Raw genomic sequence first — 26,664 nt, forward strand, 5'->3', positions numbered from 1 at the left:
AAATTCGGCCGCCCCAGAGCGTGGGTAGCTGCCTGAGAGGTTAAATCTATAGTCGAAAGGGGCAGTTGTTTGAGGTACGATGAATGAGCAGCCAGTCGCAGCAGAACAGGAAACTGTGTCGTGCAGTGGTTTCTGGAGACGCGAAGAACGATGGCGCAGGTAGCGTGGCCGAGCGGTCTAAGGCGCTGGTTTAAGGCACCAGTCTCTTCGGAGGCGTGGGTTCGAATCCCACCGCTGCCAATTTTTACTTCTCGTTTTTGTGCATTTGCGGTGTGTTCTCGTGCGGTAGAACGCAGCTCCTGTGACCGCCGCGTCGCGGAGGTAGCGTGGCCGAGCGGTCTAAGGCGCTGGTTTCAGGCACCAGTCTCTTCGGAGGCGTGGGTTCGAATCCCATCGCTGCCAACGTTTTCTGTCTCGAAAACAGGAGCACTGATTGCCCGCCAAGGAAATAGCGCAGCAAAGCGTGAGCGTCGCTTTCTTAAATTGTCGTAGCACAGTGCGTGGTGTAACAACAGCATTCACCGGCGCAGTTTGGTCGCATGATTGCTGGCGTTCGTCTCCACGAGATACGTCCCGAGCATGCCGCTCTACAAAGTGGAAACGTTAATTTTTGCAGTTGTCGTCAAGTAGCTGGTGGACGCTTGCCGTGTTTGTTGGAGGAGCGCTTGTGTCGTTATCCGGTGTCGTCTAGTGGCTGGGATACCTGGCTCTCTCCCACGAGGCCCGGGTTCGATTCCCGGTACCGGAAGTGCACATTTTGTTGCTCCTCTTATGCGACTTGTCCCGACTTTGCTCGACTGACGCTTCGCTGACGCTTGCAGAAATGTACGTTAAGTATGAATCACGGCCACAAGTGACGGCGAGAGAGATGCGACACCTGTCCACCTCTTATCGGGGCACGTACCTGTGGTCAACTGACTTGGAGGACTGCAAGACATTGCCAGGCAGCTAACCACTCTCGTAAGTGTCCTAACAGCGCAGGCACGTTCATTTGCTCATATACATATAACGAAGATCGCGTCTGACACAGTGGGCTGAGCTTTGCTGTGTATCTTGCAGGTGCAGTCGCGACACCTGCTTCCGAGGGTGCCTCCGTGGCCGTGATCGTCTAGTGGTTAGGACATTGCGTTGTGGCCGCAATAACCCAGGTTCGAATCCTGGTCACGGCAATTTTGAAGGTTTTGCCTGGCAGTTGCTGCAATCGTGATAGTCACCCAGTGTTTGAAATCACAATGCTCCCATCATTTTTCACTCATGTTCCGCAGGCCGCAGGTTGCACTACCATTTCATTATCAACAAGAAATTCGGCCGCCCCAGAGCGTGGGTAGCTGCCTGAGAGGTTAAATCTATAGTCGAAAGGGGCAGTTGTTTGAGGTACGATGAATGAGCAGCCAGTCGCAGCAGAACAGGAAACTGTGTCGTGCAGTGGTTTCTGGAGACGCGAAGAACGATGGCGCAGGTAGCGTGGCCGAGCGGTCTAAGGCGCTGGTTTAAGGCACCAGTCTCTTCGGAGGCGTGGGTTCGAATCCCACCGCTGCCAATTTTTACTTCTCGTTTTTGTGCATTTGCGGTGTGTTCTCGTGCGGTAGAACGCAGCTCCTGTGACCGCCGCGTCGCGGAGGTAGCGTGGCCGAGCGGTCTAAGGCGCTGGTTTCAGGCACCAGTCTCTTCGGAGGCGTGGGTTCGAATCCCATCGCTGCCAACGTTTTCTGTCTCGAAAACAGGAGCACTGATTGCCCGCCAAGGAAATAGCGCAGCAAAGCGTGAGCGTCGCTTTCTTAAATTGTCGTAGCACAGTGCGTGGTGTAACAACAGCATTCACCGGCGCAGTTTGGTCGCATGATTGCTGGCGTTCGTCTCCACGAGATACGTCCCGAGCATGCCGCTCTACAAAGTGGAAACGTTAATTTTTGCAGTTGTCGTCAAGTAGCTGGTGGACGCTTGCCGTGTTTGTTGGAGGAGCGCTTGTGTCGTTATCCGGTGTCGTCTAGTGGCTGGGATACCTGGCTCTCTCCCACGAGGCCCGGGTTCGATTCCCGGTACCGGAAGTGCACATTTTGTTGCTCCTCTTATGCGACTTGTCCCGACTTTGCTCGACTGACGCTTCGCTGACGCTTGCAGAAATGTACGTTAAGTATGAATCACGGCCACAAGTGACGGCGAGAGAGATGCGACACCTGTCCACCTCTTATCGGGGCACGTACCTGTGGTCAACTGACTTGGAGGACTGCAAGACATTGCCAGGCAGCTAACCACTCTCGTAAGTGTCCTAACAGCGCAGGCACGTTCATTTGCTCATATACATATAACGAAGATCGCGTCTGACACAGTGGGCTGAGCTTTGCTGTGTATCTTGCAGGTGCAGTCGCGACACCTGCTTCCGAGGGTGCCTCCGTGGCCGTGATCGTCTAGTGGTTAGGACATTGCGTTGTGGCCGCAATAACCCAGGTTCGAATCCTGGTCACGGCAATTTTGAAGGTTTTGCCTGGCAGTTGCTGCAATCGTGATAGTCACCCAGTGTTTGAAATCACAATGCTCCCATCATTTTTCACTCATGTTCCGCAGGCCGCAGGTTGCACTACCATTTCATTATCAACAAGAAATTCGGCCGCCCCAGAGCGTGGGTAGCTGCCTGAGAGGTTAAATCTATAGTCGAAAGGGGCAGTTGTTTGAGGTACGATGAATGAGCAGCCAGTCGCAGCAGAACAGGAAACTGTGTCGTGCAGTGGTTTCTGGAGACGCGAAGAACGATGGCGCAGGTAGCGTGGCCGAGCGGTCTAAGGCGCTGGTTTAAGGCACCAGTCTCTTCGGAGGCGTGGGTTCGAATCCCACCGCTGCCAATTTTTACTTCTCGTTTTTGTGCATTTGCGGTGTGTTCTCGTGCGGTAGAACGCAGCTCCTGTGACCGCCGCGTCGCGGAGGTAGCGTGGCCGAGCGGTCTAAGGCGCTGGTTTCAGGCACCAGTCTCTTCGGAGGCGTGGGTTCGAATCCCATCGCTGCCAACGTTTTCTGTCTCGAAAACAGGAGCACTGATTGCCCGCCAAGGAAATAGCGCAGCAAAGCGTGAGCGTCGCTTTCTTAAATTGTCGTAGCACAGTGCGTGGTGTAACAACAGCATTCACCGGCGCAGTTTGGTCGCATGATTGCTGGCGTTCGTCTCCACGAGATACGTCCCGAGCATGCCGCTCTACAAAGTGGAAACGTTAATTTTTGCAGTTGTCGTCAAGTAGCTGGTGGACGCTTGCCGTGTTTGTTGGAGGAGCGCTTGTGTCGTTATCCGGTGTCGTCTAGTGGCTGGGATACCTGGCTCTCTCCCACGAGGCCCGGGTTCGATTCCCGGTACCGGAAGTGCACATTTTGTTGCTCCTCTTATGCGACTTGTCCCGACTTTGCTCGACTGACGCTTCGCTGACGCTTGCAGAAATGTACGTTAAGTATGAATCACGGCCACAAGTGACGGCGAGAGAGATGCGACACCTGTCCACCTCTTATCGGGGCACGTACCTGTGGTCAACTGACTTGGAGGACTGCAAGACATTGCCAGGCAGCTAACCACTCTCGTAAGTGTCCTAACAGCGCAGGCACGTTCATTTGCTCATATACATATAACGAAGATCGCGTCTGACACAGTGGGCTGAGCTTTGCTGTGTATCTTGCAGGTGCAGTCGCGACACCTGCTTCCGAGGGTGCCTCCGTGGCCGTGATCGTCTAGTGGTTAGGACATTGCGTTGTGGCCGCAATAACCCAGGTTCGAATCCTGGTCACGGCAATTTTGAAGGTTTTGCCTGGCAGTTGCTGCAATCGTGATAGTCACCCAGTGTTTGAAATCACAATGCTCCCATCATTTTTCACTCATGTTCCGCAGGCCGCAGGTTGCACTACCATTTCATTATCAACAAGAAATTCGGCCGCCCCAGAGCGTGGGTAGCTGCCTGAGAGGTTAAATCTATAGTCGAAAGGGGCAGTTGTTTGAGGTACGATGAATGAGCAGCCAGTCGCAGCAGAACAGGAAACTGTGTCGTGCAGTGGTTTCTGGAGACGCGAAGAACGATGGCGCAGGTAGCGTGGCCGAGCGGTCTAAGGCGCTGGTTTAAGGCACCAGTCTCTTCGGAGGCGTGGGTTCGAATCCCACCGCTGCCAATTTTTACTTCTCGTTTTTGTGCATTTGCGGTGTGTTCTCGTGCGGTAGAACGCAGCTCCTGTGACCGCCGCGTCGCGGAGGTAGCGTGGCCGAGCGGTCTAAGGCGCTGGTTTCAGGCACCAGTCTCTTCGGAGGCGTGGGTTCGAATCCCATCGCTGCCAACGTTTTCTGTCTCGAAAACAGGAGCACTGATTGCCCGCCAAGGAAATAGCGCAGCAAAGCGTGAGCGTCGCTTTCTTAAATTGTCGTAGCACAGTGCGTGGTGTAACAACAGCATTCACCGGCGCAGTTTGGTCGCATGATTGCTGGCGTTCGTCTCCACGAGATACGTCCCGAGCATGCCGCTCTACAAAGTGGAAACGTTAATTTTTGCAGTTGTCGTCAAGTAGCTGGTGGACGCTTGCCGTGTTTGTTGGAGGAGCGCTTGTGTCGTTATCCGGTGTCGTCTAGTGGCTGGGATACCTGGCTCTCTCCCACGAGGCCCGGGTTCGATTCCCGGTACCGGAAGTGCACATTTTGTTGCTCCTCTTATGCGACTTGTCCCGACTTTGCTCGACTGACGCTTCGCTGACGCTTGCAGAAATGTACGTTAAGTATGAATCACGGCCACAAGTGACGGCGAGAGAGATGCGACACCTGTCCACCTCTTATCGGGGCACGTACCTGTGGTCAACTGACTTGGAGGACTGCAAGACATTGCCAGGCAGCTAACCACTCTCGTAAGTGTCCTAACAGCGCAGGCACGTTCATTTGCTCATATACATATAACGAAGATCGCGTCTGACACAGTGGGCTGAGCTTTGCTGTGTATCTTGCAGGTGCAGTCGCGACACCTGCTTCCGAGGGTGCCTCCGTGGCCGTGATCGTCTAGTGGTTAGGACATTGCGTTGTGGCCGCAATAACCCAGGTTCGAATCCTGGTCACGGCAATTTTGAAGGTTTTGCCTGGCAGTTGCTGCAATCGTGATAGTCACCCAGTGTTTGAAATCACAATGCTCCCATCATTTTTCACTCATGTTCCGCAGGCCGCAGGTTGCACTACCATTTCATTATCAACAAGAAATTCGGCCGCCCCAGAGCGTGGGTAGCTGCCTGAGAGGTTAAATCTATAGTCGAAAGGGGCAGTTGTTTGAGGTACGATGAATGAGCAGCCAGTCGCAGCAGAACAGGAAACTGTGTCGTGCAGTGGTTTCTGGAGACGCGAAGAACGATGGCGCAGGTAGCGTGGCCGAGCGGTCTAAGGCGCTGGTTTAAGGCACCAGTCTCTTCGGAGGCGTGGGTTCGAATCCCACCGCTGCCAATTTTTACTTCTCGTTTTTGTGCATTTGCGGTGTGTTCTCGTGCGGTAGAACGCAGCTCCTGTGACCGCCGCGTCGCGGAGGTAGCGTGGCCGAGCGGTCTAAGGCGCTGGTTTCAGGCACCAGTCTCTTCGGAGGCGTGGGTTCGAATCCCATCGCTGCCAACGTTTTCTGTCTCGAAAACAGGAGCACTGATTGCCCGCCAAGGAAATAGCGCAGCGAAGCGTGAGCGTCGCTTTCTTAAATTGTCGTAGCACAGTGCGTGGTGTAACAACAGCATTCACCGGCGCAGTTTGGTCGCATGATTGCTGGCGTTCGTCTCCACGAGATACGTCCCGAGCATGCCGCTCTACAAAGTGGAAACGTTAATTTTTGCAGTTGTCGTCAAGTAGCTGGTGGACGCTTGCCGTGTTTGTTGGAGGAGCGCTTGTGTCGTTATCCGGTGTCGTCTAGTGGCTGGGATACCTGGCTCTCTCCCACGAGGCCCGGGTTCGATTCCCGGTACCGGAAGTGCACATTTTGTTGCTCCTCTTATGCGACTTGTCCCGACTTTGCTCGACTGACGCTTCGCTGACGCTTGCAGAAATGTACGTTAAGTATGAATCACGGCCACAAGTGACGGCGAGAGAGATGCGACACCTGTCCACCTCTTATCGGGGCACGTACCTGTGGTCAACTGACTTGGAGGACTGCAAGACATTGCCAGGCAGCTAACCACTCTCGTAAGTGTCCTAACAGCGCAGGCACGTTCATTTGCTCATATACATATAACGAAGATCGCGTCTGACACAGTGGGCTGAGCTTTGCTGTGTATCTTGCAGGTGCAGTCGCGACACCTGCTTCCGAGGGTGCCTCCGTGGCCGTGATCGTCTAGTGGTTAGGACATTGCGTTGTGGCCGCAATAACCCAGGTTCGAATCCTGGTCACGGCAATTTTGAAGGTTTTGCCTGGCAGTTGCTGCAATCGTGATAGTCACCCAGTGTTTGAAATCACAATGCTCCCATCATTTTTCACTCATGTTCCGCAGGCCGCAGGTTGCACTACCATTTCATTATCAACAAGAAATTCGGCCGCCCCAGAGCGTGGGTAGCTGCCTGAGAGGTTAAATCTATAGTCGAAAGGGGCAGTTGTTTGAGGTACGATGAATGAGCAGCCAGTCGCAGCAGAACAGGAAACTGTGTCGTGCAGTGGTTTCTGGAGACGCGAAGAACGATGGCGCAGGTAGCGTGGCCGAGCGGTCTAAGGCGCTGGTTTAAGGCACCAGTCTCTTCGGAGGCGTGGGTTCGAATCCCACCGCTGCCAATTTTTACTTCTCGTTTTTGTGCATTTGCGGTGTGTTCTCGTGCGGTAGAACGCAGCTCCTGTGACCGCCGCGTCGCGGAGGTAGCGTGGCCGAGCGGTCTAAGGCGCTGGTTTCAGGCACCAGTCTCTTCGGAGGCGTGGGTTCGAATCCCATCGCTGCCAACGTTTTCTGTCTCGAAAACAGGAGCACTGATTGCCCGCCAAGGAAATAGCGCAGCGAAGCGTGAGCGTCGCTTTCTTAAATTGTCGTAGCACAGTGCGTGGTGTAACAACAGCATTCACCGGCGCAGTTTGGTCGCATGATTGCTGGCGTTCGTCTCCACGAGATACGTCCCGAGCATGCCGCTCTACAAAGTGGAAACGTTAATTTTTGCAGTTGTCGTCAAGTAGCTGGTGGACGCTTGCCGTGTTTGTTGGAGGAGCGCTTGTGTCGTTATCCGGTGTCGTCTAGTGGCTGGGATACCTGGCTCTCTCCCACGAGGCCCGGGTTCGATTCCCGGTACCGGAAGTGCACATTTTGTTGCTCCTCTTATGCGACTTGTCCCGACTTTGCTCGACTGACGCTTCGCTGACGCTTGCAGAAATGTACGTTAAGTATGAATCACGGCCACAAGTGACGGCGAGAGAGATGCGACACCTGTCCACCTCTTATCGGGGCACGTACCTGTGGTCAACTGACTTGGAGGACTGCAAGACATTGCCAGGCAGCTAACCACTCTCGTAAGTGTCCTAACAGCGCAGGCACGTTCATTTGCTCATATACATATAACGAAGATCGCGTCTGACACAGTGGGCTGAGCTTTGCTGTGTATCTTGCAGGTGCAGTCGCGACACCTGCTTCCGAGGGTGCCTCCGTGGCCGTGATCGTCTAGTGGTTAGGACATTGCGTTGTGGCCGCAATAACCCAGGTTCGAATCCTGGTCACGGCAATTTTGAAGGTTTTGCCTGGCAGTTGCTGCAATCGTGATAGTCACCCAGTGTTTGAAATCACAATGCTCCCATCATTTTTCACTCATGTTCCGCAGGCCGCAGGTTGCACTACCATTTCATTATCAACAAGAAATTCGGCCGCCCCAGAGCGTGGGTAGCTGCCTGAGAGGTTAAATCTATAGTCGAAAGGGGCAGTTGTTTGAGGTACGATGAATGAGCAGCCAGTCGCAGCAGAACAGGAAACTGTGTCGTGCAGTGGTTTCTGGAGACGCGAAGAACGATGGCGCAGGTAGCGTGGCCGAGCGGTCTAAGGCGCTGGTTTAAGGCACCAGTCTCTTCGGAGGCGTGGGTTCGAATCCCACCGCTGCCAATTTTTTACTTCTCGTTTTTGTGCATTTGCGGTGTGTTCTCGTGCGGTAGAACGCAGCTCCTGTGACCGCCGCGTCGCGGAGGTAGCGTGGCCGAGCGGTCTAAGGCGCTGGTTTCAGGCACCAGTCTCTTCGGAGGCGTGGGTTCGAATCCCATCGCTGCCAACGTTTTCTGTCTCGAAAACAGGAGCACTGATTGCCCGCCAAGGAAATAGCGCAGCAAAGCGTGAGCGTCGCTTTCTTAAATTGTCGTAGCACAGTGCGTGGTGTAACAACAGCATTCACCGGCGCAGTTTGGTCGCATGATTGCTGGCGTTCGTCTCCACGAGATACGTCCCGAGCATGCCGCTCTACAAAGTGGAAACGTTAATTTTTGCAGTTGTCGTCAAGTAGCTGGTGGACGCTTGCCGTGTTTGTTGGAGGAGCGCTTGTGTCGTTATCCGGTGTCGTCTAGTGGCTGGGATACCTGGCTCTCTCCCACGAGGCCCGGGTTCGATTCCCGGTACCGGAAGTGCACATTTTGTTGCTCCTCTTATGCGACTTGTCCCGACTTTGCTCGACTGACGCTTCGCTGACGCTTGCAGAAATGTACGTTAAGTATGAATCACGGCCACAAGTGACGGCGAGAGAGATGCGACACCTGTCCCACCTCTTATCGGGGCACGTACCTGTGGTCAACTGACTTGGAGGACTGCAAGACATTGCCAGGCAGCTAACCACTCTCGTAAGTGTCCTAACAGCGCAGGCACGTTCATTTGCTCATATACATATAACGAAGATCGCGTCTGACACAGTGGGCTGAGCTTTGCTGTGTATCTTGCAGGTGCAGTCGCGACACCTGCTTCCGAGGGTGCCTCCGTGGCCGTGATCGTCTAGTGGTTAGGGACATTGCGTTGTGGCCGCAATAACCCAGGTTCGAATCCTGGTCACGGCAATTTTGAAGGTTTTGCCTGGCAGTTGCTGCAATCGTGATAGTCACCCAGTGTTTGAAATCACAATGCTCCCATCATTTTTCACTCATGTTCCGCAGGCCGCAGGTTGCACTACCATTTCATTATCAACAAGAAATTCGGCCGCCCCAGAGCGTGGGTAGCTGCCTGAGAGGTTAAATCTATAGTCGAAAGGGGCAGTTGTTTGAGGTACGATGAATGAGCAGCCAGTCGCAGCAGAACAGGAAACTGTGTCGTGCAGTGGTTTCTGGAGACGCGAAGAACGATGGCGCAGGTAGCGTGGCCGAGCGGTCTAAGGCGCTGGTTTAAGGCACCAGTCTCTTCGGAGGCGTGGGTTCGAATCCCACCGCTGCCAATTTTTACTTCTCGTTTTTGTGCATTTGCGGTGTGTTCTCGTGCGGTAGAACGCAGCTCCTGTGACCGCCGCGTCGCGGAGGTAGCGTGGCCGAGCGGTCTAAGGCGCTGGTTTCAGGCACCAGTCTCTTCGGAGGCGTGGGTTCGAATCCCATCGCTGCCAACGTTTTCTGTCTCGAAAACAGGAGCACTGATTGCCCGCCAAGGAAATAGCGCAGCAAAGCGTGAGCGTCGCTTTCTTAAATTGTCGTAGCACAGTGCGTGGTGTAACAACAGCATTCACCGGCGCAGTTTGGTCGCATGATTGCTGGCGTTCGTCTCCACGAGATACGTCCCGAGCATGCCGCTCTACAAAGTGGAAACGTTAATTTTTGCAGTTGTCGTCAAGTAGCTGGTGGACGCTTGCCGTGTTTGTTGGAGGAGCGCTTGTGTCGTTATCCGGTGTCGTCTAGTGGCTGGGATACCTGGCTCTCTCCCACGAGGCCCGGGTTCGATTCCCGGTACCGGAAGTGCACATTTTGTTGCTCCTCTTATGCGACTTGTCCCGACTTTGCTCGACTGACGCTTCGCTGACGCTTGCAGAAATGTACGTTAAGTATGAATCACGGCCACAAGTGACGGCGAGAGAGATGCGACACCTGTCCACCTCTGTATCGGGGCACGTACCTGTGGTCAACTGACTTGGAGGACTGCAAGACATTGCCAGGCAGCTAACCACTCTCGTAAGTGTCCTAAACAGCGCAGGCACGTTCATTTGCTCATATACATATAACGAAGATCGCGTCTGACACAGTGGGCTGAGCTTTGCTGTGTATCTTGCAGGTGCAGTCGCGACACCTGCTTCCGAGGGTGCCTCCGTGGCCGTGATCGTCTAGTGGTTAGGACATTGCGTTGTGGCCGCAATAACCCAGGTTCGAATCCTGGTCACGGCAATTTTGAAGGTTTTTGCCTGGCAGTTGCTGCAATCGTGATAGTCACCCAGTGTTTGAAATCACAATGCTCCCATCATTTTTCACTCATGTTCCGCAGGCCGCAGGTTGCACTACCATTTCATTATCAACAAGAAATTCGGCCGCCCCAGAGCGTGGGTAGCTGCCTGAGAGGTTAAATCTATAGTCGAAAGGGGCAGTTGTTTGAGGTACGATGAATGAGCAGCCAGTCGCAGCAGAAACAGGAAACTGTGTCGTGCAGTGGTTTCTGGAGACGCGAAGAACGATGGCGCAGGTAGCGTGGCCGAGCGGTCTAAGGCGCTGGTTTAAGGCACCAGTCTCTTCGGAGGCGTGGGTTCGAATCCCACCGCTGCCAATTTTTACTTCTCGTTTTTGTGCATTTGCGGTGTGTTCTCGTGCGGTAGAACGCAGCTCCTGTGACCGCCGCGTCGCGGAGGTAGCGTGGCCGAGCGGTCTAAGGCGCTGGTTTCAGGCACCAGTCTCTTCGGAGGCGTGGGTTCGAATCCCATCGCTGCCAACGTTTTCTGTCTCGAAAACAGGAGCACTGATTGCCCGCCAAGGAAATAGCGCAGCAAAGCGTGAGCGTCGCTTTCTTAAATTGTCGTAGCACAGTGCGTGGTGTAACAACAGCATTCACCGGCGCAGTTTGGTCGCATGATTGCTGGCGTTCGTCTCCACGAGATACGTCCCGAGCATGCCGCTCTACAAAGTGGAAACGTTAATTTTTGCAGTTGTCGTCAAGTAGCTGGTGGACGCTTGCCGTGTTTGTTGGAGGAGCGCTTGTGTCGTTATCCGGTGTCGTCTAGTGGCTGGGATACCTGGCTCTCTCCCACGAGGCCCGGGTTCGATTCCCGGTACCGGAAGTGCACATTTTGTTGCTCCTCTTATGCGACTTGTCCCGACTTTGCTCGACTGACGCTTCGCTGACGCTTGCAGAGTTAAGTATGAATCACGGCCACAAGTGACGGCGAGAGAGATGCGACACCTGTCCACCTCTTATCGGGGCACGTACCTGTGGTCAACTGACTTGGAGGACTGCAAGACATTGCCAGGCAGCTAACCACTCTCGTAAGTGTCCTAACAGCGCAGGCACGTTCATTTGCTCATATACATATAACGAAGATCGCGTCTGACACAGTGGGCTGAGCTTTGCTGTGTATCTTGCAGGTGCAGTCGCGACACCTGCTTCCGAGGGTGCCTCCGTGGCCGTGATCGTCTAGTGGTTAGGACATTGCGTTGTGGCCGCAATAACCCAGGTTCGAATCCTGGTCACGGCAATTTTGAAGGTTTTGCCTGGCAGTTGCTGCAATCGTGATAGTCACCCAGTGTTTGAAATCACAATGCTCCCATCATTTTTCACTCATGTTCCGCAGGCCGCAGGTTGCACTACCATTTCATTATCAACAAGAAATTCGGCCGCCCCAGAGCGTGGGTAGCTGCCTGAGAGGTTAAATCTATAGTCGAAAGGGGCAGTTGTTTGAGGTACGATGAATGAGCAGCCAGTCGCAGCAGAACAGGAAACTGTGTCGTGCAGTGGTTTCTGGAGACGCGAAGAACGATGGCGCAGGTAGCGTGGCCGAGCGGTCTAAGGCGCTGGTTTAAGGCACCAGTCTCTTCGGAGGCGTGGGTTCGAATCCCACCGCTGCCAATTTTTACTTCTCGTTTTTGTGCATTTGCGGTGTGTTCTCGTGCGGTAGAACGCAGCTCCTGTGACCGCCGCGTCGCGGAGGTAGCGTGGCCGAGCGGTCTAAGGCGCTGGTTTCAGGCACCAGTCTCTTCGGAGGCGTGGGTTCGAATCCCATCGCTGCCAACGTTTTCTGTCTCGAAAACAGGAGCACTGATTGCCCGCCAAGGAAATAGCGCAGCAAAGCGTGAGCGTCGCTTTCTTAAATTGTCGTAGCACAGTGCGTGGTGTAACAACAGCATTCACCGGCGCAGTTTGGTCGCATGATTGCTGGCGTTCGTCTCCACGAGATACGTCCCGAGCATGCCGCTCTACAAAGTGGAAACGTTAATTTTTGCAGTTGTCGTCAAGTAGCTGGTGGACGCTTGCCGTGTTTGTTGGAGGAGCGCTTGTGTCGTTATCCGGTGTCGTCTAGTGGCTGGGATACCTGGCTCTCTCCCACGAGGCCCGGGTTCGATTCCCGGTACCGGAAGTGCACATTTTGTTGCTCCTCTTATGCGACTTGTCCCGACTTTGCTCGACTGACGCTTCGCTGACGCTTGCAGAAATGTACGTTAAGTATGAATCACGGCCACAAGTGACGGCGAGAGAGATGCGACACCTGTCCACCTCTTATCGGGGCACGTACCTGTGGTCAACTGACTTGGAGGACTGCAAGACATTGCCAGGCAGCTAACCACTCTCGTAAGTGTCCTAACAGCGCAGGCACGTTCATTTGCTCATATACATATAACGAAGATCGCGTCTGACACAGTGGGCTGAGCTTTGCTGTGTATCTTGCAGTGTGCAGTCGCGACACCTGCTTCCGAGGGTGCCTCCGTGGCCGTGATCGTCTAGTGGTTAGGACATTGCGTTGTGGCCGCAATAACCCAGGTTCGAATCCTGGTCACGGCAATTTTGAAGGTTTTGCCTGGCAGTTGCTGCAATCGTGATAGTCACCCAGTGTTTGAAATCACAATGCTCCCATCATTTTTCACTCATGTTCCGCAGGCCGCAGGTTGCACTACCATTTCATTATCAACAAGAAATTCGGCCGCCCCAGAGCGTGGGTAGCTGCCTGAGAGGTTAAATCTATAGTCGAAAGGGGCAGTTGTTTGAGGTACGATGAATGAGCAGCCAGTCGCAGCAGAACAGGAAACTGTGTCGTGCAGTGGTTTCTGGAGACGCGAAGAACGATGGCGCAGGTAGCGTGGCCGAGCGGTCTAAGGCGCTGGTTTAAGGCACCAGTCTCTTCGGAGGCGTGGGTTCGAATCCCACCGCTGCCAATTTTTACTTCTCGTTTTTGTGCATTTGCGGTGTGTTCTCGTGCGGTAGAACGCAGCTCCTGTGACCGCCGCGTCGCGGAGGTAGCGTGGCCGAGCGGTCTAAGGCGCTGGTTTCAGGCACCAGTCTCTTCGGAGGCGTGGGTTCGAATCCCATCGCTGCCAACGTTTTCTGTCTCGAAAACAGGAGCACTGATTGCCCGCCAAGGAAATAGCGCAGCAAAGCGTGAGCGTCGCTTTCTTAAATTGTCGTAGCACAGTGCGTGGTGTAACAACAGCATTCACCGGCGCAGTTTGGTCGCATGATTGCTGGCGTTCGTCTCCACGAGATACGTCCCGAGCATGCCGCTCTACAAAGTGGAAACGTTAATTTTTGCAGTTGTCGTCAAGTAGCTGGTGGACGCTTGCCGTGTTTGTTGGAGGAGCGCTTGTGTCGTTATCCGGTGTCGTCTAGTGGCTGGGATACCTGGCTCTCTCCCACGAGGCCCGGGTTCGATTCCCGGTACCGGAAGTGCACATTTTGTTGCTCCTCTTATGCGACTTGTCCCGACTTTGCTCGACTGACGCTTCGCTGACGCTTGCAGAAATGTACGTTAAGTATGAATCACGGCCACAAGTGACGGCGAGAGAGATGCGACACCTGTCCACCTCTTATCGGGGCACGTACCTGTGGTCAACTGACTTGGAGGACTGCAAGACATTGCCAGGCAGCTAACCACTCTCGTAAGTGTCCTAACAGCGCAGGCACGTTCATTTGCTCATATACATATAACGAAGATCGCGTCTGACACAGTGGGCTGAGCTTTGCTGTGTATCTTGCAGGTGCAGTCGCGACACCTGCTTCCGAGGGTGCCTCCGTGGCCGTGATCGTCTAGTGGTTAGGACATTGCGTTGTGGCCGCAATAACCCAGGTTCGAATCCTGGTCACGGCAATTTTGAAGGTTTTGCCTGGCAGTTGCTGCAATCGTGATAGTCACCCAGTGTTTGAAATCACAATGCTCCCATCATTTTTCACTCATGTTCCGCAGGCCGCAGGTTGCACTACCATTTCATTATCAACAAGAAATTCGGCCGCCCCAGAGCGTGGGTAGCTGCCTGAGAGGTTAAATCTATAGTCGAAAGGGGCAGTTGTTTGAGGTACGATGAATGAGCAGCCAGTCGCAGCAGAACAGGAAACTGTGTCGTGCAGTGGTTTCTGGAGACGCGAAGAACGATGGCGCAGGTAGCGTGGCCGAGCGGTCTAAGGCGCTGGTTTAAGGCACCAGTCTCTTCGGAGGCGTGGGTTCGAATCCCACCGCTGCCAATTTTTACTTCTCGTTTTTGTGCATTTGCGGTGTGTTCTCGTGCGGTAGAACGCAGCTCCTGTGACCGCCGCGTCGCGGAGGTAGCGTGGCCGAGCGGTCTAAGGCGCTGGTTTCAGGCACCAGTCTCTTCGGAGGCGTGGGTTCGAATCCCATCGCTGCCAACGTTTTCTGTCTCGAAAACAGGAGCACTGATTGCCCGCCAAGGAAATAGCGCAGCAAAGCGTGAGCGTCGCTTTCTTAAATTGTCGTAGCACAGTGCGTGGTGTAACAACAGCATTCACCGGCGCAGTTTGGTCGCATGATTGCTGGCGTTCGTCTCCACGAGATACGTCCCGAGCATGCCGCTCTACAAAGTGGAAACGTTAATTTTTGCAGTTGTCGTCAAGTAGCTGGTGGACGCTTGCCGTGTTTGTTGGAGGAGCGCTTGTGTCGTTATCCGGTGTCGTCTAGTGGCTGGGATACCTGGCTCTCTCCCACGAGGCCCGGGTTCGATTCCCGGTACCGGAAGTGCACATTTTGTTGCTCCTCTTATGCGACTTGTCCCGACTTTGCTCGACTGACGCTTCGCTGACGCTTGCAGAAATGTACGTTAAGTATGAATCACGGCCACAAGTGACGGCGAGAGAGATGCGACACCTGTCCACCTCTTATCGGGGCACGTACCTGTGGTCAACTGACTTGGAGGACTGCAAGACATTGCCAGGCAGCTAACCACTCTCGTAAGTGTCCTAACAGCGCAGGCACGTTCATTTGCTCATATACATATAACGAAGATCGCGTCTGACACAGTGGGCTGAGCTTTGCTGTGTATCTTGCAGGTGCAGTCGCGACACCTGCTTCCGAGGGTGCCTCCGTGGCCGTGATCGTCTAGTGGTTAGGACATTGCGTTGTGGCCGCAATAACCCAGGTTCGAATCCTGGTCACGGCAATTTTGAAGGTTTTGCCTGGCAGTTGCTGCAATCGTGATAGTCACCCAGTGTTTGAAATCACAATGCTCCCATCATTTTTCACTCATGTTCCGCAGGCCGCAGGTTGCACTACCATTTCATTATCAACAAGAAATTCGGCCGCCCCAGAGCGTGGGTAGCTGCCTGAGAGGTTAAATCTATAGTCGAAAGGGGCAGTTGTTTGAGGTACGATGAATGAGCAGCCAGTCGCAGCAGAACAGGAAACTGTGTCGTGCAGTGGTTTCTGGAGACGCGAAGAACGATGGCGCAGGTAGCGTGGCCGAGCGGTCTAAGGCGCTGGTTTAAGGCACCAGTCTCTTCGGAGGCGTGGGTTCGAATCCCACCGCTGCCAATTTTTACTTCTCGTTTTTGTGCATTTGCGGTGTGTTCTCGTGCGGTAGAACGCAGCTCCTGTGACCGCCGCGTCGCGGAGGTAGCGTGGCCGAGCGGTCTAAGGCGCTGGTTTCAGGCACCAGTCTCTTCGGAGGCGTGGGTTCGAATCCCATCGCTGCCAACGTTTTCTGTCTCGAAAACAGGAGCACTGATTGCCCGCCAAGGAAATAGCGCAGCAAAGCGTGAGCGTCGCTTTCTTAAATTGTCGTAGCACAGTGCGTGGTGTAACAACAGCATTCACCGGCGCAGTTTGGTCGCATGATTGCTGGCGTTCGTCTCCACGAGATACGTCCCGAGCATGCCGCTCTACAAAGTGGAAACGTTAATTTTTGCAGTTGTCGTCAAGTAGCTGGTGGACGCTTGCCGTGTTTGTTGGAGGAGCGCTTGTGTCGTTATCCGGTGTCGTCTAGTGGCTGGGATACCTGGCTCTCTCCCACGAGGCCCGGGTTCGATTCCCGGTACCGGAAGTGCACATTTTGTTGCTCCTCTTATGCGACTTGTCCCGACTTTGCTCGACTGACGCTTCGCTGACGCTTGCAGAAATGTACGTTAAGTATGAATCACGGCCACAAGTGACGGCGAGAGAGATGCGACACCTGTCCACCTCTTATCGGGGCACGTACCTGTGGTCAACTGACTTGGAGGACTGCAAGACATTGCCAGGCAGCTAACCACTCTCGTAAGTGTCCTAACAGCGCAGGCACGTTCATTTGCTCATATACATATAACGAAGATCGCGTCTGACACAGTGGGCTGAGCTTTGCTGTGTATCTTGCAGGTGCAGTCGCGACACCTGCTTCCGAGGGTGCCTCCGTGGCCGTGATCGTCTAGTGGTTAGGACATTGCGTTGTGGCCGCAATAACCCAGGTTCGAATCCTGGTCACGGCAATTTTGAAGGTTTTGCCTGGCAGTTGCTGCAATCGTGATAGTCACCCAGTGTTTGAAATCACAATGCTCCCATCATTTTTCACTCATGTTCCGCAGGCCGCAGGTTGCACTACCATTTCATTATCAACAAGAAATTCGGCCGCCCCAGAGCGTGGGTAGCTGCCTGAGAGGTTAAATCTATAGTCGAAAGGGGCAGTTGTTTGAGGTACGATGAATGAGCAGCCAGTCGCAGCAGAACAGGAAACTGTGTCGTGCAGTGGTTTCTGGAGACGCGAAGAACGATGGCGCAGGTAGCGTGGCCGAGCGGTCTAAGGCGCTGGTTTAAGGCACCAGTCTCTTCGGAGGCGTGGGTTCGAATCCCACCGCTGCCAATTTTTACTTCTCGTTTTTGTGCATTTGCGGTGTGTTCTCGTGCGGTAGAACGCAGCTCCTGTGACCGCCGCGTCGCGGAGGTAGCGTGGCCGAGCGGTCTAAGGCGCTGGTTTCAGGCACCAGTCTCTTCGGAGGCGTGGGTTCGAATCCCATCGCTGCCAACGTTTTCTGTCTCGAAAACAGGAGCACTGATTGCCCGCCAAGGAAATAGCGCAGCAAAGCGTGAGCGTCGCTTTCTTAAATTGTCGTAGCACAGTGCGTGGTGTAACAACAGCATTCACCGGCGCAGTTTGGTCGCATGATTGCTGGCGTTCGTCTCCACGAGATACGTCCCGAGCATGCCGCTCTACAAAGTGGAAACGTTAATTTTTGCAGTTGTCGTCAAGTAGCTGGTGGACGCTTGCCGTGTTTGTTGGAGGAGCGCTTGTGTCGTTATCCGGTGTCGTCTAGTGGCTGGGATACCTGGCTCTCTCCCACGAGGCCCGGGTTCGATTCCCGGTACCGGAAGTGCACATTTTGTTGCTCCTCTTATGCGACTTGTCCCGACTTTGCTCGACTGACGCTTCGCTGACGCTTGCAGAAATGTACGTTAAGTATGAATCACGGCCACAAGTGACGGCGAGAGAGATGCGACACCTGTCCACCTCTTATCGGGGCACGTACCTGTGGTCAACTGACTTGGAGGACTGCAAGACATTGCCAGGCAGCTAACCACTCTCGTAAGTGTCCTAACAGCGCAGGCACGTTCATTTGCTCATATACATATAACGAAGATCGCGTCTGACACAGTGGGCTGAGCTTTGCTGTGTATCTTGCAGGTGCAGTCGCGACACCTGCTTCCGAGGGTGCCTCCGTGGCCGTGATCGTCTAGTGGTTAGGACATTGCGTTGTGGCCGCAATAACCCAGGTTCGAATCCTGGTCACGGCAATTTTGAAGGTTTTGCCTGGCAGTTGCTGCAATCGTGATAGTCACCCAGTGTTTGAAATCACAATGCTCCCATCATTTTTCACTCATGTTCCGCAGGCCGCAGGTTGCACTACCATTTCATTATCAACAAGAAATTCGGCCGCCCCAGAGCGTGGGTAGCTGCCTGAGAGGTTAAATCTATAGTCGAAAGGGGCAGTTGTTTGAGGTACGATGAATGAGCAGCCAGTCGCAGCAGAACAGGAAACTGTGTCGTGCAGTGGTTTCTGGAGACGCGAAGAACGATGGCGCAGGTAGCGTGGCCGAGCGGTCTAAGGCGCTGGTTTAAGGCACCAGTCTCTTCGGAGGCGTGGGTTCGAATCCCACCGCTGCCAATTTTTACTTCTCGTTTTTGTGCATTTGCGGTGTGTTCTCGTGCGGTAGAACGCAGCTCCTGTGACCGCCGCGTCGCGGAGGTAGCGTGGCCGAGCGGTCTAAGGCGCTGGTTTCAGGCACCAGTCTCTTCGGAGGCGTGGGTTCGAATCCCATCGCTGCCAACGTTTTCTGTCTCGAAAACAGGAGCACTGATTGCCCGCCAAGGAAATAGCGCAGCAAAGCGTGAGCGTCGCTTTCTTAAATTGTCGTAGCACAGTGCGTGGTGTAACAACAGCATTCACCGGCGCAGTTTGGTCGCATGATTGCTGGCGTTCGTCTCCACGAGATACGTCCCGAGCATGCCGCTCTACAAAGTGGAAACGTTAATTTTTGCAGTTGTCGTCAAGTAGCTGGTGGACGCTTGCCGTGTTTGTTGGAGGAGCGCTTGTGTCGTTATCCGGTGTCGTCTAGTGGCTGGGATACCTGGCTCTCTCCCACGAGGCCCGGGTTCGATTCCCGGTACCGGAAGTGCACATTTTGTTGCTCCTCTTATGCGACTTGTCCCGACTTTGCTCGACTGACGCTTCGCTGACGCTTGCAGAAATGTACGTTAAGTATGAATCACGGCCACAAGTGACGGCGAGAGAGATGCGACACCTGTCCACCTCTTATCGGGGCACGTACCTGTGGTCAACTGACTTGGAGGACTGCAAGACATTGCCAGGCAGCTAACCACTCTCGTAAGTGTCCTAACAGCGCAGGCACGTTCATTTGCTCATATACATATAACGAAGATCGCGTCTGACACAGTGGGCTGAGCTTTGCTGTGTATCTTGCAGGTGCAGTCGCGACACCTGCTTCCGAGGGTGCCTCCGTGGCCGTGATCGTCTAGTGGTTAGGACATTGCGTTGTGGCCGCAATAACCCAGGTTCGAATCCTGGTCACGGCAATTTTGAAGGTTTTGCCTGGCAGTTGCTGCAATCGTGATAGTCACCCAGTGTTTGAAATCACAATGCTCCCATCATTTTTCACTCATGTTCCGCAGGCCGCAGGTTGCACTACCATTTCATTATCAACAAGAAATTCGGCCGCCCCAGAGCGTGGGTAGCTGCCTGAGAGGTTAAATCTATAGTCGAAAGGGGCAGTTGTTTGAGGTACGATGAATGAGCAGCCAGTCGCAGCAGAACAGGAAACTGTGTCGTGCAGTGGTTTCTGGAGACGCGAAGAACGATGGCGCAGGTAGCGTGGCCGAGCGGTCTAAGGCGCTGGTTTAAGGCACCAGTCTCTTCGGAGGCGTGGGTTCGAATCCCACCGCTGCCAATTTTTACTTCTCGTTTTTGTGCATTTGCGGTGTGTTCTCGTGCGGTAGAACGCAGCTCCTGTGACCGCCGCGTCGCGGAGGTAGCGTGGCCGAGCGGTCTAAGGCGCTGGTTTCAGGCACCAGTCTCTTCGGAGGCGTGGGTTCGAATCCCATCGCTGCCAACGTTTTCTGTCTCGAAAACAGGAGCACTGATTGCCCGCCAAGGAAATAGCGCAGCAAAGCGTGAGCGTCGCTTTCTTAAATTGTCGTAGCACAGTGCGTGGTGTAACAACAGCATTCACCGGCGCAGTTTGGTCGCATGATTGCTGGCGTTCGTCTCCACGAGATACGTCCCGAGCATGCCGCTCTACAAAGTGGAAACGTTAATTTTTGCAGTTGTCGTCAAGTAGCTGGTGGACGCTTGCCGTGTTTGTTGGAGGAGCGCTTGTGTCGTTATCCGGTGTCGTCTAGTGGCTGGGATACCTGGCTCTCTCCCACGAGGCCCGGGTTCGATTCCCGGTACCGGAAGTGCACATTTTGTTGCTCCTCTTATGCGACTTGTCCCGACTTTGCTCGACTGACGCTTCGCTGACGCTTGCAGAAATGTACGTTAAGTATGAATCACGGCCACAAGTGACGGCGAGAGAGATGCGACACCTGTCCACCTCTTATCGGGGCACGTACCTGTGGTCAACTGACTTGGAGGACTGCAAGACATTGCCAGGCAGCTAACCACTCTCGTAAGTGTCCTAACAGCGCAGGCACGTTCATTTGCTCATATACATATAACGAAGATCGCGTCTGACACAGTGGGCTGAGCTTTGCTGTGTATCTTGCAGGTGCAGTCGCGACACCTGCTTCCGAGGGTGCCTCCGTGGCCGTGATCGTCTAGTGGTTAGGACATTGCGTTGTGGCCGCAATAACCCAGGTTCGAATCCTGGTCACGGCAATTTTGAAGGTTTTGCCTGGCAGTTGCTGCAATCGTGATAGTCACCCAGTGTTTGAAATCACAATGCTCCCATCATTTTTCACTCATGTTCCGCAGGCCGCAGGTTGCACTACCATTTCATTATCAACAAGAAATTCGGCCGCCCCAGAGCGTGGGTAGCTGCCTGAGAGGTTAAATCTATAGTCGAAAGGGGCAGTTGTTTGAGGTACGATGAATGAGCAGCCAGTCGCAGCAGAACAGGAAACTGTGTCGTGCAGTGGTTTCTGGAGACGCGAAGAACGATGGCGCAGGTAGCGTGGCCGAGCGGTCTAAGGCGCTGGTTTAAGGCACCAGTCTCTTCGGAGGCGTGGGTTCGAATCCCACCGCTGCCAATTTTTACTTCTCGTTTTTGTGCATTTGCGGTGTGTTCTCGTGCGGTAGAACGCAGCTCCTGTGACCGCCGCGTCGCGGAGGTAGCGTGGCCGAGCGGTCTAAGGCGCTGGTTTCAGGCACCAGTCTCTTCGGAGGCGTGGGTTCGAATCCCATCGCTGCCAACGTTTTCTGTCTCGAAAACAGGAGCACTGATTGCCCGCCAAGGAAATAGCGCAGCAAAGCGTGAGCGTCGCTTTCTTAAATTGTCGTAGCACAGTGCGTGGTGTAACAACAGCATTCACCGGCGCAGTTTGGTCGCATGATTGCTGGCGTTCGTCTCCACGAGATACGTCCCGAGCATGCCGCTCTACAAAGTGGAAACGTTAATTTTTGCAGTTGTCGTCAAGTAGCTGGTGGACGCTTGCCGTGTTTGTTGGAGGAGCGCTTGTGTCGTTATCCGGTGTCGTCTAGTGGCTGGGATACCTGGCTCTCTCCCACGAGGCCCGGGTTCGATTCCCGGTACCGGAAGTGCACATTTTGTTGCTCCTCTTATGCGACTTGTCCCGACTTTGCTCGACTGACGCTTCGCTGACGCTTGCAGAAATGTACGTTAAGTATGAATCACGGCCACAAGTGACGGCGAGAGAGATGCGACACCTGTCCACCTCTTATCGGGGCACGTACCTGTGGTCAACTGACTTGGAGGACTGCAAGACATTGCCAGGCAGCTAACCACTCTCGTAAGTGTCCTAACAGCGCAGGCACGTTCATTTGCTCATATACATATAACGAAGATCGCGTCTGACACAGTGGGCTGAGCTTTGCTGTGTATCTTGCAGGTGCAGTCGCGACACCTGCTTCCGAGGGTGCCTCCGTGGCCGTGATCGTCTAGTGGTTAGGACATTGCGTTGTGGCCGCAATAACCCAGGTTCGAATCCTGGTCACGGCAATTTTGAAGGTTTTGCCTGGCAGTTGCTGCAATCGTGATAGTCACCCAGTGTTTGAAATCACAATGCTCCCATCATTTTTCACTCATGTTCCGCAGGCCGCAGGTTGCACTACCATTTCATTATCAACAAGAAATTCGGCCGCCCCAGAGCGTGGGTAGCTGCCTGAGAGGTTAAATCTATAGTCGAAAGGGGCAGTTGTTTGAGGTACGATGAATGAGCAGCCAGTCGCAGCAGAACAGGAAACTGTGTCGTGCAGTGGTTTCTGGAGACGCGAAGAACGATGGCGCAGGTAGCGTGGCCGAGCGGTCTAAGGCGCTGGTTTAAGGCACCAGTCTCTTCGGAGGCGTGGGTTCGAATCCCACCGCTGCCAATTTTTACTTCTCGTTTTTGTGCATTTGCGGTGTGTTCTCGTGCGGTAGAACGCAGCTCCTGTGACCGCCGCGTCGCGGAGGTAGCGTGGCCGAGCGGTCTAAGGCGCTGGTTTCAGGCACCAGTCTCTTCGGAGGCGTGGGTTCGAATCCCATCGCTGCCAACGTTTTCTGTCTCGAAAACAGGAGCACTGATTGCCCGCCAAGGAAATAGCGCAGCAAAGCGTGAGCGTCGCTTTCTTAAATTGTCGTAGCACAGTGCGTGGTGTAACAACAGCATTCACCGGCGCAGTTTGGTCGCATGATTGCTGGCGTTCGTCTCCACGAGATACGTCCCGAGCATGCCGCTCTACAAAGTGGAAACGTTAATTTTTGCAGTTGTCGTCAAGTAGCTGGTGGACGCTTGCCGTGTTTGTTGGAGGAGCGCTTGTGTCGTTATCCGGTGTCGTCTAGTGGCTGGGATACCTGGCTCTCTCCCACGAGGCCCGGGTTCGATTCCCGGTACCGGAAGTGCACATTTTGTTGCTCCTCTTATGCGACTTGTCCCGACTTTGCTCGACTGACGCTTCGCTGACGCTTGCAGAAATGTACGTTAAGTATGAATCACGGCCACAAGTGACGGCGAGAGAGATGCGACACCTGTCCACCTCTTATCGGGGCACGTACCTGTGGTCAACTGACTTGGAGGACTGCAAGACATTGCCAGGCAGCTAACCACTCTCGTAAGTGTCCTAACAGCGCAGGCACGTTCATTTGCTCATATACATATAACGAAGATCGCGTCTGACACAGTGGGCTGAGCTTTGCTGTGTATCTTGCAGGTGCAGTCGCGACACCTGCTTCCGAGGGTGCCTCCGTGGCCGTGATCGTCTAGTGGTTAGGACATTGCGTTGTGGCCGCAATAACCCAGGTTCGAATCCTGGTCACGGCAATTTTGAAGGTTTTGCCTGGCAGTTGCTGCAATCGTGATAGTCACCCAGTGTTTGAAATCACAATGCTCCCATCATTTTTCACTCATGTTCCGCAGGCCGCAGGTTGCACTACCATTTCATTATCAACAAGAAATTCGGCCGCCCCAGAGCGTGGGTAGCTGCCTGAGAGGTTAAATCTATAGTCGAAAGGGGCAGTTGTTTGAGGTACGATGAATGAGCAGCCAGTCGCAGCAGAACAGGAAACTGTGTCGTGCAGTGGTTTCTGGAGACGCGAAGAACGATGGCGCAGGTAGCGTGGCCGAGCGGTCTAAGGCGCTGGTTTAAGGCACCAGTCTCTTCGGAGGCGTGGGTTCGAATCCCACCGCTGCCAATTTTTACTTCTCGTTTTTGTGCATTTGCGGTGTGTTCTCGTGCGGTAGAACGCAGCTCCTGTGACCGCCGCGTCGCGGAGGTAGCGTGGCCGAGCGGTCTAAGGCGCTGGTTTCAGGCACCAGCTCTCTTCGGAGGCGTGGGTTCGAATCCCATCGCTGCCAACGTTTTCTGTCTCGAAAACAGGAGCACTGATTGCCCGCCAAGGAAATAGCGCAGCAAAGCGTGAGCGTCGCTTTCTTAAATTGTCGTAGCACAGTGCGTGGTGTAACAACAGCATTCACCGGCGCAGTTTGGTCGCATGATTGCTGGCGTTCGTCTCCACGAGATACGTCCCGAGCATGCCGCTCTACAAAGTGGAAACGTTAATTTTTGCAGTTGTCGTCAAGTAGCTGGTGGACGCTTGCCGTGTTTGTTGGAGGAGCGCTTGTGTCGTTATCCGGTGTCGTCTAGTGGCTGGGATACCTGGCTCTCTCCCACGAGGCCCGGGTTCGATTCCCGGTACCGGAAGTGCACATTTTGTTGCTCCTCTTATGCGACTTGTCCCGACTTTGCTCGACTGACGCTTCGCTGACGCTTGCAGAAATGTACGTTAAGTATGAATCACGGCCACAAGTGACGGCGAGAGAGATGCGACACCTGTCCACCTCTTATCGGGGCACGTACCTGTGGTCAACTGACTTGGAGGACTGCAAGACATTGCCAGGCAGCTAACCACTCTCGTAAGTGTCCTAACAGCGCAGGCACGTTCATTTGCTCATATACATATAACGAAGATCGCGTCTGACACAGTGGGCTGAGCTTTGCTGTGTATCTTGCAGGTGCAGTCGCGACACCTGCTTCCGAGGGTGCCTCCGTGGCCGTGATCGTCTAGTGGTTAGGACATTGCGTTGTGGCCGCAATAACCCAGGTTCGAATCCTGGTCACGGCAATTTTGAAGGTTTTGCCTGGCAGTTGCTGCAATCGTGATAGTCACCCAGTGTTTGAAATCACAATGCTCCCATCATTTTTCACTCATGTTCCGCAGGCCGCAGGTTGCACTACCATTTCATTATCAACAAGAAATTCGGCCGCCCCAGAGCGTGGGTAGCTGCCTGAGAGGTTAAATCTATAGTCGAAAGGGGCAGTTGTTTGAGGTACGATGAATGAGCAGCCAGTCGCAGCAGAACAGGAAACTGTGTCGTGCAGTGGTTTCTGGAGACGCGAAGAACGATGGCGCAGGTAGCGTGGCCGAGCGGTCTAAGGCGCTGGTTTAAGGCACCAGTCTCTTCGGAGGCGTGGGTTCGAATCCCACCGCTGCCAATTTTTACTTCTCGTTTTTGTGCATTTGCGGTGTGTTCTCGTGCGGTAGAACGCAGCTCCTGTGACCGCCGCGTCGCGGAGGTAGCGTGGCCGAGCGGTCTAAGGCGCTGGTTTCAGGCACCAGTCTCTTCGGAGGCGTGGGTTCGAATCCCATCGCTGCCAACGTTTTCTGTCTCGAAAACAGGAGCACTGATTGCCCGCCAAGGAAATAGCGCAGCAAAGCGTGAGCGTCGCTTTCTTAAATTGTCGTAGCACAGTGCGTGGTGTAACAACAGCATTCACCGGCGCAGTTTGGTCGCATGATTGCTGGCGTTCGTCTCCACGAGATACGTCCCGAGCATGCCGCTCTACAAAGTGGAAACGTTAATTTTTGCAGTTGTCGTCAAGTAGCTGGTGGACGCTTGCCGTGTTTGTTGGAGGAGCGCTTGTGTCGTTATCCGGTGTCGTCTAGTGGCTGGGATACCTGGCTCTCTCCCACGAGGCCCGGGTTCGATTCCCGGTACCGGAAGTGCACATTTTGTTGCTCCTCTTATGCGACTTGTCCCGACTTTGCTCGACTGACGCTTCGCTGACGCTTGCAGAAATGTACGTTAAGTATGAATCACGGCCACAAGTGACGGCGAGAGAGATGCGACACCTGTCCACCTCTTATCGGGGCACGTACCTGTGGTCAACTGACTTGGAGGACTGCAAGACATTGCCAGGCAGCTAACCACTCTCGTAAGTGTCCTAACAGCGCAGGCACGTTCATTTGCTCATATACATATAACGAAGATCGCGTCTGACACAGTGGGCTGAGCTTTGCTGTGTATCTTGCAGGTGCAGTCGCGACACCTGCTTCCGAGGGTGCCTCCGTGGCCGTGATCGTCTAGTGGTTAGGACATTGCGTTGTGGCCGCAATAACCCAGGTTCGAATCCTGGTCACGGCAATTTTGAAGGTTTTGCCTGGCAGTTGCTGCAATCGTGATAGTCACCCAGTGTTTGAAATCACAATGCTCCCATCATTTTTCACTCATGTTCCGCAGGCCGCAGGTTGCACTACCATTTCATTATCAACAAGAAATTCGGCCGCCCCAGAGCGTGGGTAGCTGCCTGAGAGGTTAAATCTATAGTCGAAAGGGGCAGTTGTTTGAGGTACGATGAATGAGCAGCCAGTCGCAGCAGAACAGGAAACTGTGTCGTGCAGTGGTTTCTGGAGACGCGAAGAACGATGGCGCAGGTAGCGTGGCCGAGCGGTCTAAGGCGCTGGTTTAAGGCACCAGTCTCTTCGGAGGCGTGGGTTCGAATCCCACCGCTGCCAATTTTTACTTCTCGTTTTTGTGCATTTGCGGTGTGTTCTCGTGCGGTAGAACGCAGCTCCTGTGACCGCCGCGTCGCGGAGGTAGCGTGGCCGAGCGGTCTAAGGCGCTGGTTTCAGGCACCAGTCTCTTCGGAGGCGTGGGTTCGAATCCCATCGCTGCCAACGTTTTCTGTCTCGAAAACAGGAGCACTGATTGCCCGCCAAGGAAATAGCGCAGCAAAGCGTGAGCGTCGCTTTCTTAAATTGTCGTAGCACAGTGCGTGGTGTAACAACAGCATTCACCGGCGCAGTTTGGTCGCATGATTGCTGGCGTTCGTCTCCACGAGATACGTCCCGAGCATGCCGCTCTACAAAGTGGAAACGTTAATTTTTGCAGTTGTCGTCAAGTAGCTGGTGGACGCTTGCCGTGTTTGTTGGAGGAG

At 54.0% G+C, this 26,664-nt stretch overlaps 62 non-coding genes across 62 annotated transcripts; all 62 read left to right on the top strand.

Annotated features, from left to right (window-relative positions):
• Window positions 1-158: 158 nt before the first annotated feature.
• Window positions 159-240, top strand: Trnal-aag (transfer RNA leucine (anticodon AAG)). The gene has a single exon. It is a non-coding gene; the product is annotated as a tRNA-Leu (tRNA).
• An 80-nt stretch (window positions 241-320) lies between these two features.
• On the top strand, window positions 321-402 carry Trnal-cag (transfer RNA leucine (anticodon CAG)). The gene has a single exon. It is a non-coding gene; the product is annotated as a tRNA-Leu (tRNA).
• Window positions 403-1,097: 695 nt separating this feature from the next.
• On the top strand, window positions 1,098-1,169 carry Trnah-gug (transfer RNA histidin (anticodon GUG)). Its single transcript has one exon. It is a non-coding gene; the product is annotated as a tRNA-His (tRNA).
• A 289-nt stretch (window positions 1,170-1,458) lies between these two features.
• Trnal-aag (transfer RNA leucine (anticodon AAG)) lies at window positions 1,459-1,540 on the top strand. Its single transcript has one exon. It is a non-coding gene; the product is annotated as a tRNA-Leu (tRNA).
• An 80-nt stretch (window positions 1,541-1,620) lies between these two features.
• On the top strand, window positions 1,621-1,702 carry Trnal-cag (transfer RNA leucine (anticodon CAG)). The gene has a single exon. It is a non-coding gene; the product is annotated as a tRNA-Leu (tRNA).
• Window positions 1,703-2,397: 695 nt separating this feature from the next.
• Window positions 2,398-2,469, top strand: Trnah-gug (transfer RNA histidin (anticodon GUG)). Its single transcript has one exon. It is a non-coding gene; the product is annotated as a tRNA-His (tRNA).
• A 289-nt stretch (window positions 2,470-2,758) lies between these two features.
• Trnal-aag (transfer RNA leucine (anticodon AAG)) lies at window positions 2,759-2,840 on the top strand. The gene has a single exon. It is a non-coding gene; the product is annotated as a tRNA-Leu (tRNA).
• An 80-nt stretch (window positions 2,841-2,920) lies between these two features.
• Window positions 2,921-3,002, top strand: Trnal-cag (transfer RNA leucine (anticodon CAG)). The gene has a single exon. It is a non-coding gene; the product is annotated as a tRNA-Leu (tRNA).
• A 695-nt stretch (window positions 3,003-3,697) lies between these two features.
• Window positions 3,698-3,769, top strand: Trnah-gug (transfer RNA histidin (anticodon GUG)). The gene has a single exon. It is a non-coding gene; the product is annotated as a tRNA-His (tRNA).
• A 289-nt stretch (window positions 3,770-4,058) lies between these two features.
• Trnal-aag (transfer RNA leucine (anticodon AAG)) lies at window positions 4,059-4,140 on the top strand. Its single transcript has one exon. It is a non-coding gene; the product is annotated as a tRNA-Leu (tRNA).
• An 80-nt stretch (window positions 4,141-4,220) lies between these two features.
• Window positions 4,221-4,302, top strand: Trnal-cag (transfer RNA leucine (anticodon CAG)). The gene has a single exon. It is a non-coding gene; the product is annotated as a tRNA-Leu (tRNA).
• Window positions 4,303-4,997: 695 nt separating this feature from the next.
• Trnah-gug (transfer RNA histidin (anticodon GUG)) lies at window positions 4,998-5,069 on the top strand. The gene has a single exon. It is a non-coding gene; the product is annotated as a tRNA-His (tRNA).
• Window positions 5,070-5,358: 289 nt separating this feature from the next.
• On the top strand, window positions 5,359-5,440 carry Trnal-aag (transfer RNA leucine (anticodon AAG)). Its single transcript has one exon. It is a non-coding gene; the product is annotated as a tRNA-Leu (tRNA).
• Window positions 5,441-5,520: 80 nt separating this feature from the next.
• Window positions 5,521-5,602, top strand: Trnal-cag (transfer RNA leucine (anticodon CAG)). The gene has a single exon. It is a non-coding gene; the product is annotated as a tRNA-Leu (tRNA).
• Window positions 5,603-6,297: 695 nt separating this feature from the next.
• On the top strand, window positions 6,298-6,369 carry Trnah-gug (transfer RNA histidin (anticodon GUG)). The gene has a single exon. It is a non-coding gene; the product is annotated as a tRNA-His (tRNA).
• A 289-nt stretch (window positions 6,370-6,658) lies between these two features.
• Window positions 6,659-6,740, top strand: Trnal-aag (transfer RNA leucine (anticodon AAG)). Its single transcript has one exon. It is a non-coding gene; the product is annotated as a tRNA-Leu (tRNA).
• An 80-nt stretch (window positions 6,741-6,820) lies between these two features.
• On the top strand, window positions 6,821-6,902 carry Trnal-cag (transfer RNA leucine (anticodon CAG)). The gene has a single exon. It is a non-coding gene; the product is annotated as a tRNA-Leu (tRNA).
• Window positions 6,903-7,597: 695 nt separating this feature from the next.
• Window positions 7,598-7,669, top strand: Trnah-gug (transfer RNA histidin (anticodon GUG)). The gene has a single exon. It is a non-coding gene; the product is annotated as a tRNA-His (tRNA).
• A 289-nt stretch (window positions 7,670-7,958) lies between these two features.
• Window positions 7,959-8,040, top strand: Trnal-aag (transfer RNA leucine (anticodon AAG)). The gene has a single exon. It is a non-coding gene; the product is annotated as a tRNA-Leu (tRNA).
• An 81-nt stretch (window positions 8,041-8,121) lies between these two features.
• On the top strand, window positions 8,122-8,203 carry Trnal-cag (transfer RNA leucine (anticodon CAG)). The gene has a single exon. It is a non-coding gene; the product is annotated as a tRNA-Leu (tRNA).
• Window positions 8,204-8,899: 696 nt separating this feature from the next.
• On the top strand, window positions 8,900-8,972 carry Trnah-gug (transfer RNA histidin (anticodon GUG)). The gene has a single exon. It is a non-coding gene; the product is annotated as a tRNA-His (tRNA).
• Window positions 8,973-9,261: 289 nt separating this feature from the next.
• Window positions 9,262-9,343, top strand: Trnal-aag (transfer RNA leucine (anticodon AAG)). Its single transcript has one exon. It is a non-coding gene; the product is annotated as a tRNA-Leu (tRNA).
• Window positions 9,344-9,423: 80 nt separating this feature from the next.
• Window positions 9,424-9,505, top strand: Trnal-cag (transfer RNA leucine (anticodon CAG)). The gene has a single exon. It is a non-coding gene; the product is annotated as a tRNA-Leu (tRNA).
• A 697-nt stretch (window positions 9,506-10,202) lies between these two features.
• Window positions 10,203-10,274, top strand: Trnah-gug (transfer RNA histidin (anticodon GUG)). The gene has a single exon. It is a non-coding gene; the product is annotated as a tRNA-His (tRNA).
• Window positions 10,275-10,565: 291 nt separating this feature from the next.
• Trnal-aag (transfer RNA leucine (anticodon AAG)) lies at window positions 10,566-10,647 on the top strand. Its single transcript has one exon. It is a non-coding gene; the product is annotated as a tRNA-Leu (tRNA).
• Window positions 10,648-10,727: 80 nt separating this feature from the next.
• On the top strand, window positions 10,728-10,809 carry Trnal-cag (transfer RNA leucine (anticodon CAG)). Its single transcript has one exon. It is a non-coding gene; the product is annotated as a tRNA-Leu (tRNA).
• A 688-nt stretch (window positions 10,810-11,497) lies between these two features.
• On the top strand, window positions 11,498-11,569 carry Trnah-gug (transfer RNA histidin (anticodon GUG)). The gene has a single exon. It is a non-coding gene; the product is annotated as a tRNA-His (tRNA).
• Window positions 11,570-11,858: 289 nt separating this feature from the next.
• On the top strand, window positions 11,859-11,940 carry Trnal-aag (transfer RNA leucine (anticodon AAG)). The gene has a single exon. It is a non-coding gene; the product is annotated as a tRNA-Leu (tRNA).
• An 80-nt stretch (window positions 11,941-12,020) lies between these two features.
• On the top strand, window positions 12,021-12,102 carry Trnal-cag (transfer RNA leucine (anticodon CAG)). The gene has a single exon. It is a non-coding gene; the product is annotated as a tRNA-Leu (tRNA).
• A 696-nt stretch (window positions 12,103-12,798) lies between these two features.
• Window positions 12,799-12,870, top strand: Trnah-gug (transfer RNA histidin (anticodon GUG)). Its single transcript has one exon. It is a non-coding gene; the product is annotated as a tRNA-His (tRNA).
• Window positions 12,871-13,159: 289 nt separating this feature from the next.
• On the top strand, window positions 13,160-13,241 carry Trnal-aag (transfer RNA leucine (anticodon AAG)). Its single transcript has one exon. It is a non-coding gene; the product is annotated as a tRNA-Leu (tRNA).
• Window positions 13,242-13,321: 80 nt separating this feature from the next.
• Window positions 13,322-13,403, top strand: Trnal-cag (transfer RNA leucine (anticodon CAG)). Its single transcript has one exon. It is a non-coding gene; the product is annotated as a tRNA-Leu (tRNA).
• A 695-nt stretch (window positions 13,404-14,098) lies between these two features.
• Trnah-gug (transfer RNA histidin (anticodon GUG)) lies at window positions 14,099-14,170 on the top strand. The gene has a single exon. It is a non-coding gene; the product is annotated as a tRNA-His (tRNA).
• Window positions 14,171-14,459: 289 nt separating this feature from the next.
• On the top strand, window positions 14,460-14,541 carry Trnal-aag (transfer RNA leucine (anticodon AAG)). Its single transcript has one exon. It is a non-coding gene; the product is annotated as a tRNA-Leu (tRNA).
• An 80-nt stretch (window positions 14,542-14,621) lies between these two features.
• Trnal-cag (transfer RNA leucine (anticodon CAG)) lies at window positions 14,622-14,703 on the top strand. The gene has a single exon. It is a non-coding gene; the product is annotated as a tRNA-Leu (tRNA).
• A 695-nt stretch (window positions 14,704-15,398) lies between these two features.
• On the top strand, window positions 15,399-15,470 carry Trnah-gug (transfer RNA histidin (anticodon GUG)). The gene has a single exon. It is a non-coding gene; the product is annotated as a tRNA-His (tRNA).
• A 289-nt stretch (window positions 15,471-15,759) lies between these two features.
• Window positions 15,760-15,841, top strand: Trnal-aag (transfer RNA leucine (anticodon AAG)). The gene has a single exon. It is a non-coding gene; the product is annotated as a tRNA-Leu (tRNA).
• Window positions 15,842-15,921: 80 nt separating this feature from the next.
• On the top strand, window positions 15,922-16,003 carry Trnal-cag (transfer RNA leucine (anticodon CAG)). Its single transcript has one exon. It is a non-coding gene; the product is annotated as a tRNA-Leu (tRNA).
• A 695-nt stretch (window positions 16,004-16,698) lies between these two features.
• On the top strand, window positions 16,699-16,770 carry Trnah-gug (transfer RNA histidin (anticodon GUG)). The gene has a single exon. It is a non-coding gene; the product is annotated as a tRNA-His (tRNA).
• Window positions 16,771-17,059: 289 nt separating this feature from the next.
• On the top strand, window positions 17,060-17,141 carry Trnal-aag (transfer RNA leucine (anticodon AAG)). The gene has a single exon. It is a non-coding gene; the product is annotated as a tRNA-Leu (tRNA).
• Window positions 17,142-17,221: 80 nt separating this feature from the next.
• Trnal-cag (transfer RNA leucine (anticodon CAG)) lies at window positions 17,222-17,303 on the top strand. The gene has a single exon. It is a non-coding gene; the product is annotated as a tRNA-Leu (tRNA).
• A 695-nt stretch (window positions 17,304-17,998) lies between these two features.
• On the top strand, window positions 17,999-18,070 carry Trnah-gug (transfer RNA histidin (anticodon GUG)). The gene has a single exon. It is a non-coding gene; the product is annotated as a tRNA-His (tRNA).
• Window positions 18,071-18,359: 289 nt separating this feature from the next.
• Window positions 18,360-18,441, top strand: Trnal-aag (transfer RNA leucine (anticodon AAG)). The gene has a single exon. It is a non-coding gene; the product is annotated as a tRNA-Leu (tRNA).
• Window positions 18,442-18,521: 80 nt separating this feature from the next.
• On the top strand, window positions 18,522-18,603 carry Trnal-cag (transfer RNA leucine (anticodon CAG)). Its single transcript has one exon. It is a non-coding gene; the product is annotated as a tRNA-Leu (tRNA).
• A 695-nt stretch (window positions 18,604-19,298) lies between these two features.
• Window positions 19,299-19,370, top strand: Trnah-gug (transfer RNA histidin (anticodon GUG)). Its single transcript has one exon. It is a non-coding gene; the product is annotated as a tRNA-His (tRNA).
• A 289-nt stretch (window positions 19,371-19,659) lies between these two features.
• Window positions 19,660-19,741, top strand: Trnal-aag (transfer RNA leucine (anticodon AAG)). The gene has a single exon. It is a non-coding gene; the product is annotated as a tRNA-Leu (tRNA).
• An 80-nt stretch (window positions 19,742-19,821) lies between these two features.
• Window positions 19,822-19,903, top strand: Trnal-cag (transfer RNA leucine (anticodon CAG)). Its single transcript has one exon. It is a non-coding gene; the product is annotated as a tRNA-Leu (tRNA).
• A 695-nt stretch (window positions 19,904-20,598) lies between these two features.
• Window positions 20,599-20,670, top strand: Trnah-gug (transfer RNA histidin (anticodon GUG)). The gene has a single exon. It is a non-coding gene; the product is annotated as a tRNA-His (tRNA).
• Window positions 20,671-20,959: 289 nt separating this feature from the next.
• Window positions 20,960-21,041, top strand: Trnal-aag (transfer RNA leucine (anticodon AAG)). Its single transcript has one exon. It is a non-coding gene; the product is annotated as a tRNA-Leu (tRNA).
• Window positions 21,042-21,121: 80 nt separating this feature from the next.
• On the top strand, window positions 21,122-21,203 carry Trnal-cag (transfer RNA leucine (anticodon CAG)). Its single transcript has one exon. It is a non-coding gene; the product is annotated as a tRNA-Leu (tRNA).
• A 695-nt stretch (window positions 21,204-21,898) lies between these two features.
• Trnah-gug (transfer RNA histidin (anticodon GUG)) lies at window positions 21,899-21,970 on the top strand. Its single transcript has one exon. It is a non-coding gene; the product is annotated as a tRNA-His (tRNA).
• Window positions 21,971-22,259: 289 nt separating this feature from the next.
• Trnal-aag (transfer RNA leucine (anticodon AAG)) lies at window positions 22,260-22,341 on the top strand. The gene has a single exon. It is a non-coding gene; the product is annotated as a tRNA-Leu (tRNA).
• An 80-nt stretch (window positions 22,342-22,421) lies between these two features.
• Window positions 22,422-22,503, top strand: Trnal-cag (transfer RNA leucine (anticodon CAG)). The gene has a single exon. It is a non-coding gene; the product is annotated as a tRNA-Leu (tRNA).
• Window positions 22,504-23,198: 695 nt separating this feature from the next.
• Window positions 23,199-23,270, top strand: Trnah-gug (transfer RNA histidin (anticodon GUG)). The gene has a single exon. It is a non-coding gene; the product is annotated as a tRNA-His (tRNA).
• A 289-nt stretch (window positions 23,271-23,559) lies between these two features.
• On the top strand, window positions 23,560-23,641 carry Trnal-aag (transfer RNA leucine (anticodon AAG)). Its single transcript has one exon. It is a non-coding gene; the product is annotated as a tRNA-Leu (tRNA).
• Window positions 23,642-23,721: 80 nt separating this feature from the next.
• On the top strand, window positions 23,722-23,804 carry Trnal-cag (transfer RNA leucine (anticodon CAG)). The gene has a single exon. It is a non-coding gene; the product is annotated as a tRNA-Leu (tRNA).
• Window positions 23,805-24,499: 695 nt separating this feature from the next.
• Window positions 24,500-24,571, top strand: Trnah-gug (transfer RNA histidin (anticodon GUG)). The gene has a single exon. It is a non-coding gene; the product is annotated as a tRNA-His (tRNA).
• A 289-nt stretch (window positions 24,572-24,860) lies between these two features.
• Window positions 24,861-24,942, top strand: Trnal-aag (transfer RNA leucine (anticodon AAG)). The gene has a single exon. It is a non-coding gene; the product is annotated as a tRNA-Leu (tRNA).
• Window positions 24,943-25,022: 80 nt separating this feature from the next.
• Trnal-cag (transfer RNA leucine (anticodon CAG)) lies at window positions 25,023-25,104 on the top strand. Its single transcript has one exon. It is a non-coding gene; the product is annotated as a tRNA-Leu (tRNA).
• Window positions 25,105-25,799: 695 nt separating this feature from the next.
• On the top strand, window positions 25,800-25,871 carry Trnah-gug (transfer RNA histidin (anticodon GUG)). Its single transcript has one exon. It is a non-coding gene; the product is annotated as a tRNA-His (tRNA).
• A 289-nt stretch (window positions 25,872-26,160) lies between these two features.
• Trnal-aag (transfer RNA leucine (anticodon AAG)) lies at window positions 26,161-26,242 on the top strand. The gene has a single exon. It is a non-coding gene; the product is annotated as a tRNA-Leu (tRNA).
• An 80-nt stretch (window positions 26,243-26,322) lies between these two features.
• Window positions 26,323-26,404, top strand: Trnal-cag (transfer RNA leucine (anticodon CAG)). The gene has a single exon. It is a non-coding gene; the product is annotated as a tRNA-Leu (tRNA).
• Window positions 26,405-26,664: the final 260 nt, after the last annotated feature.

Source organism: Schistocerca cancellata, unplaced genomic scaffold, assembly GCF_023864275.1.
Source record: "Schistocerca cancellata isolate TAMUIC-IGC-003103 unplaced genomic scaffold, iqSchCanc2.1 HiC_scaffold_514, whole genome shotgun sequence".
In the NCBI taxonomy this organism is placed as follows: Eukaryota; Metazoa; Arthropoda; class Insecta; order Orthoptera; family Acrididae; genus Schistocerca; species Schistocerca cancellata.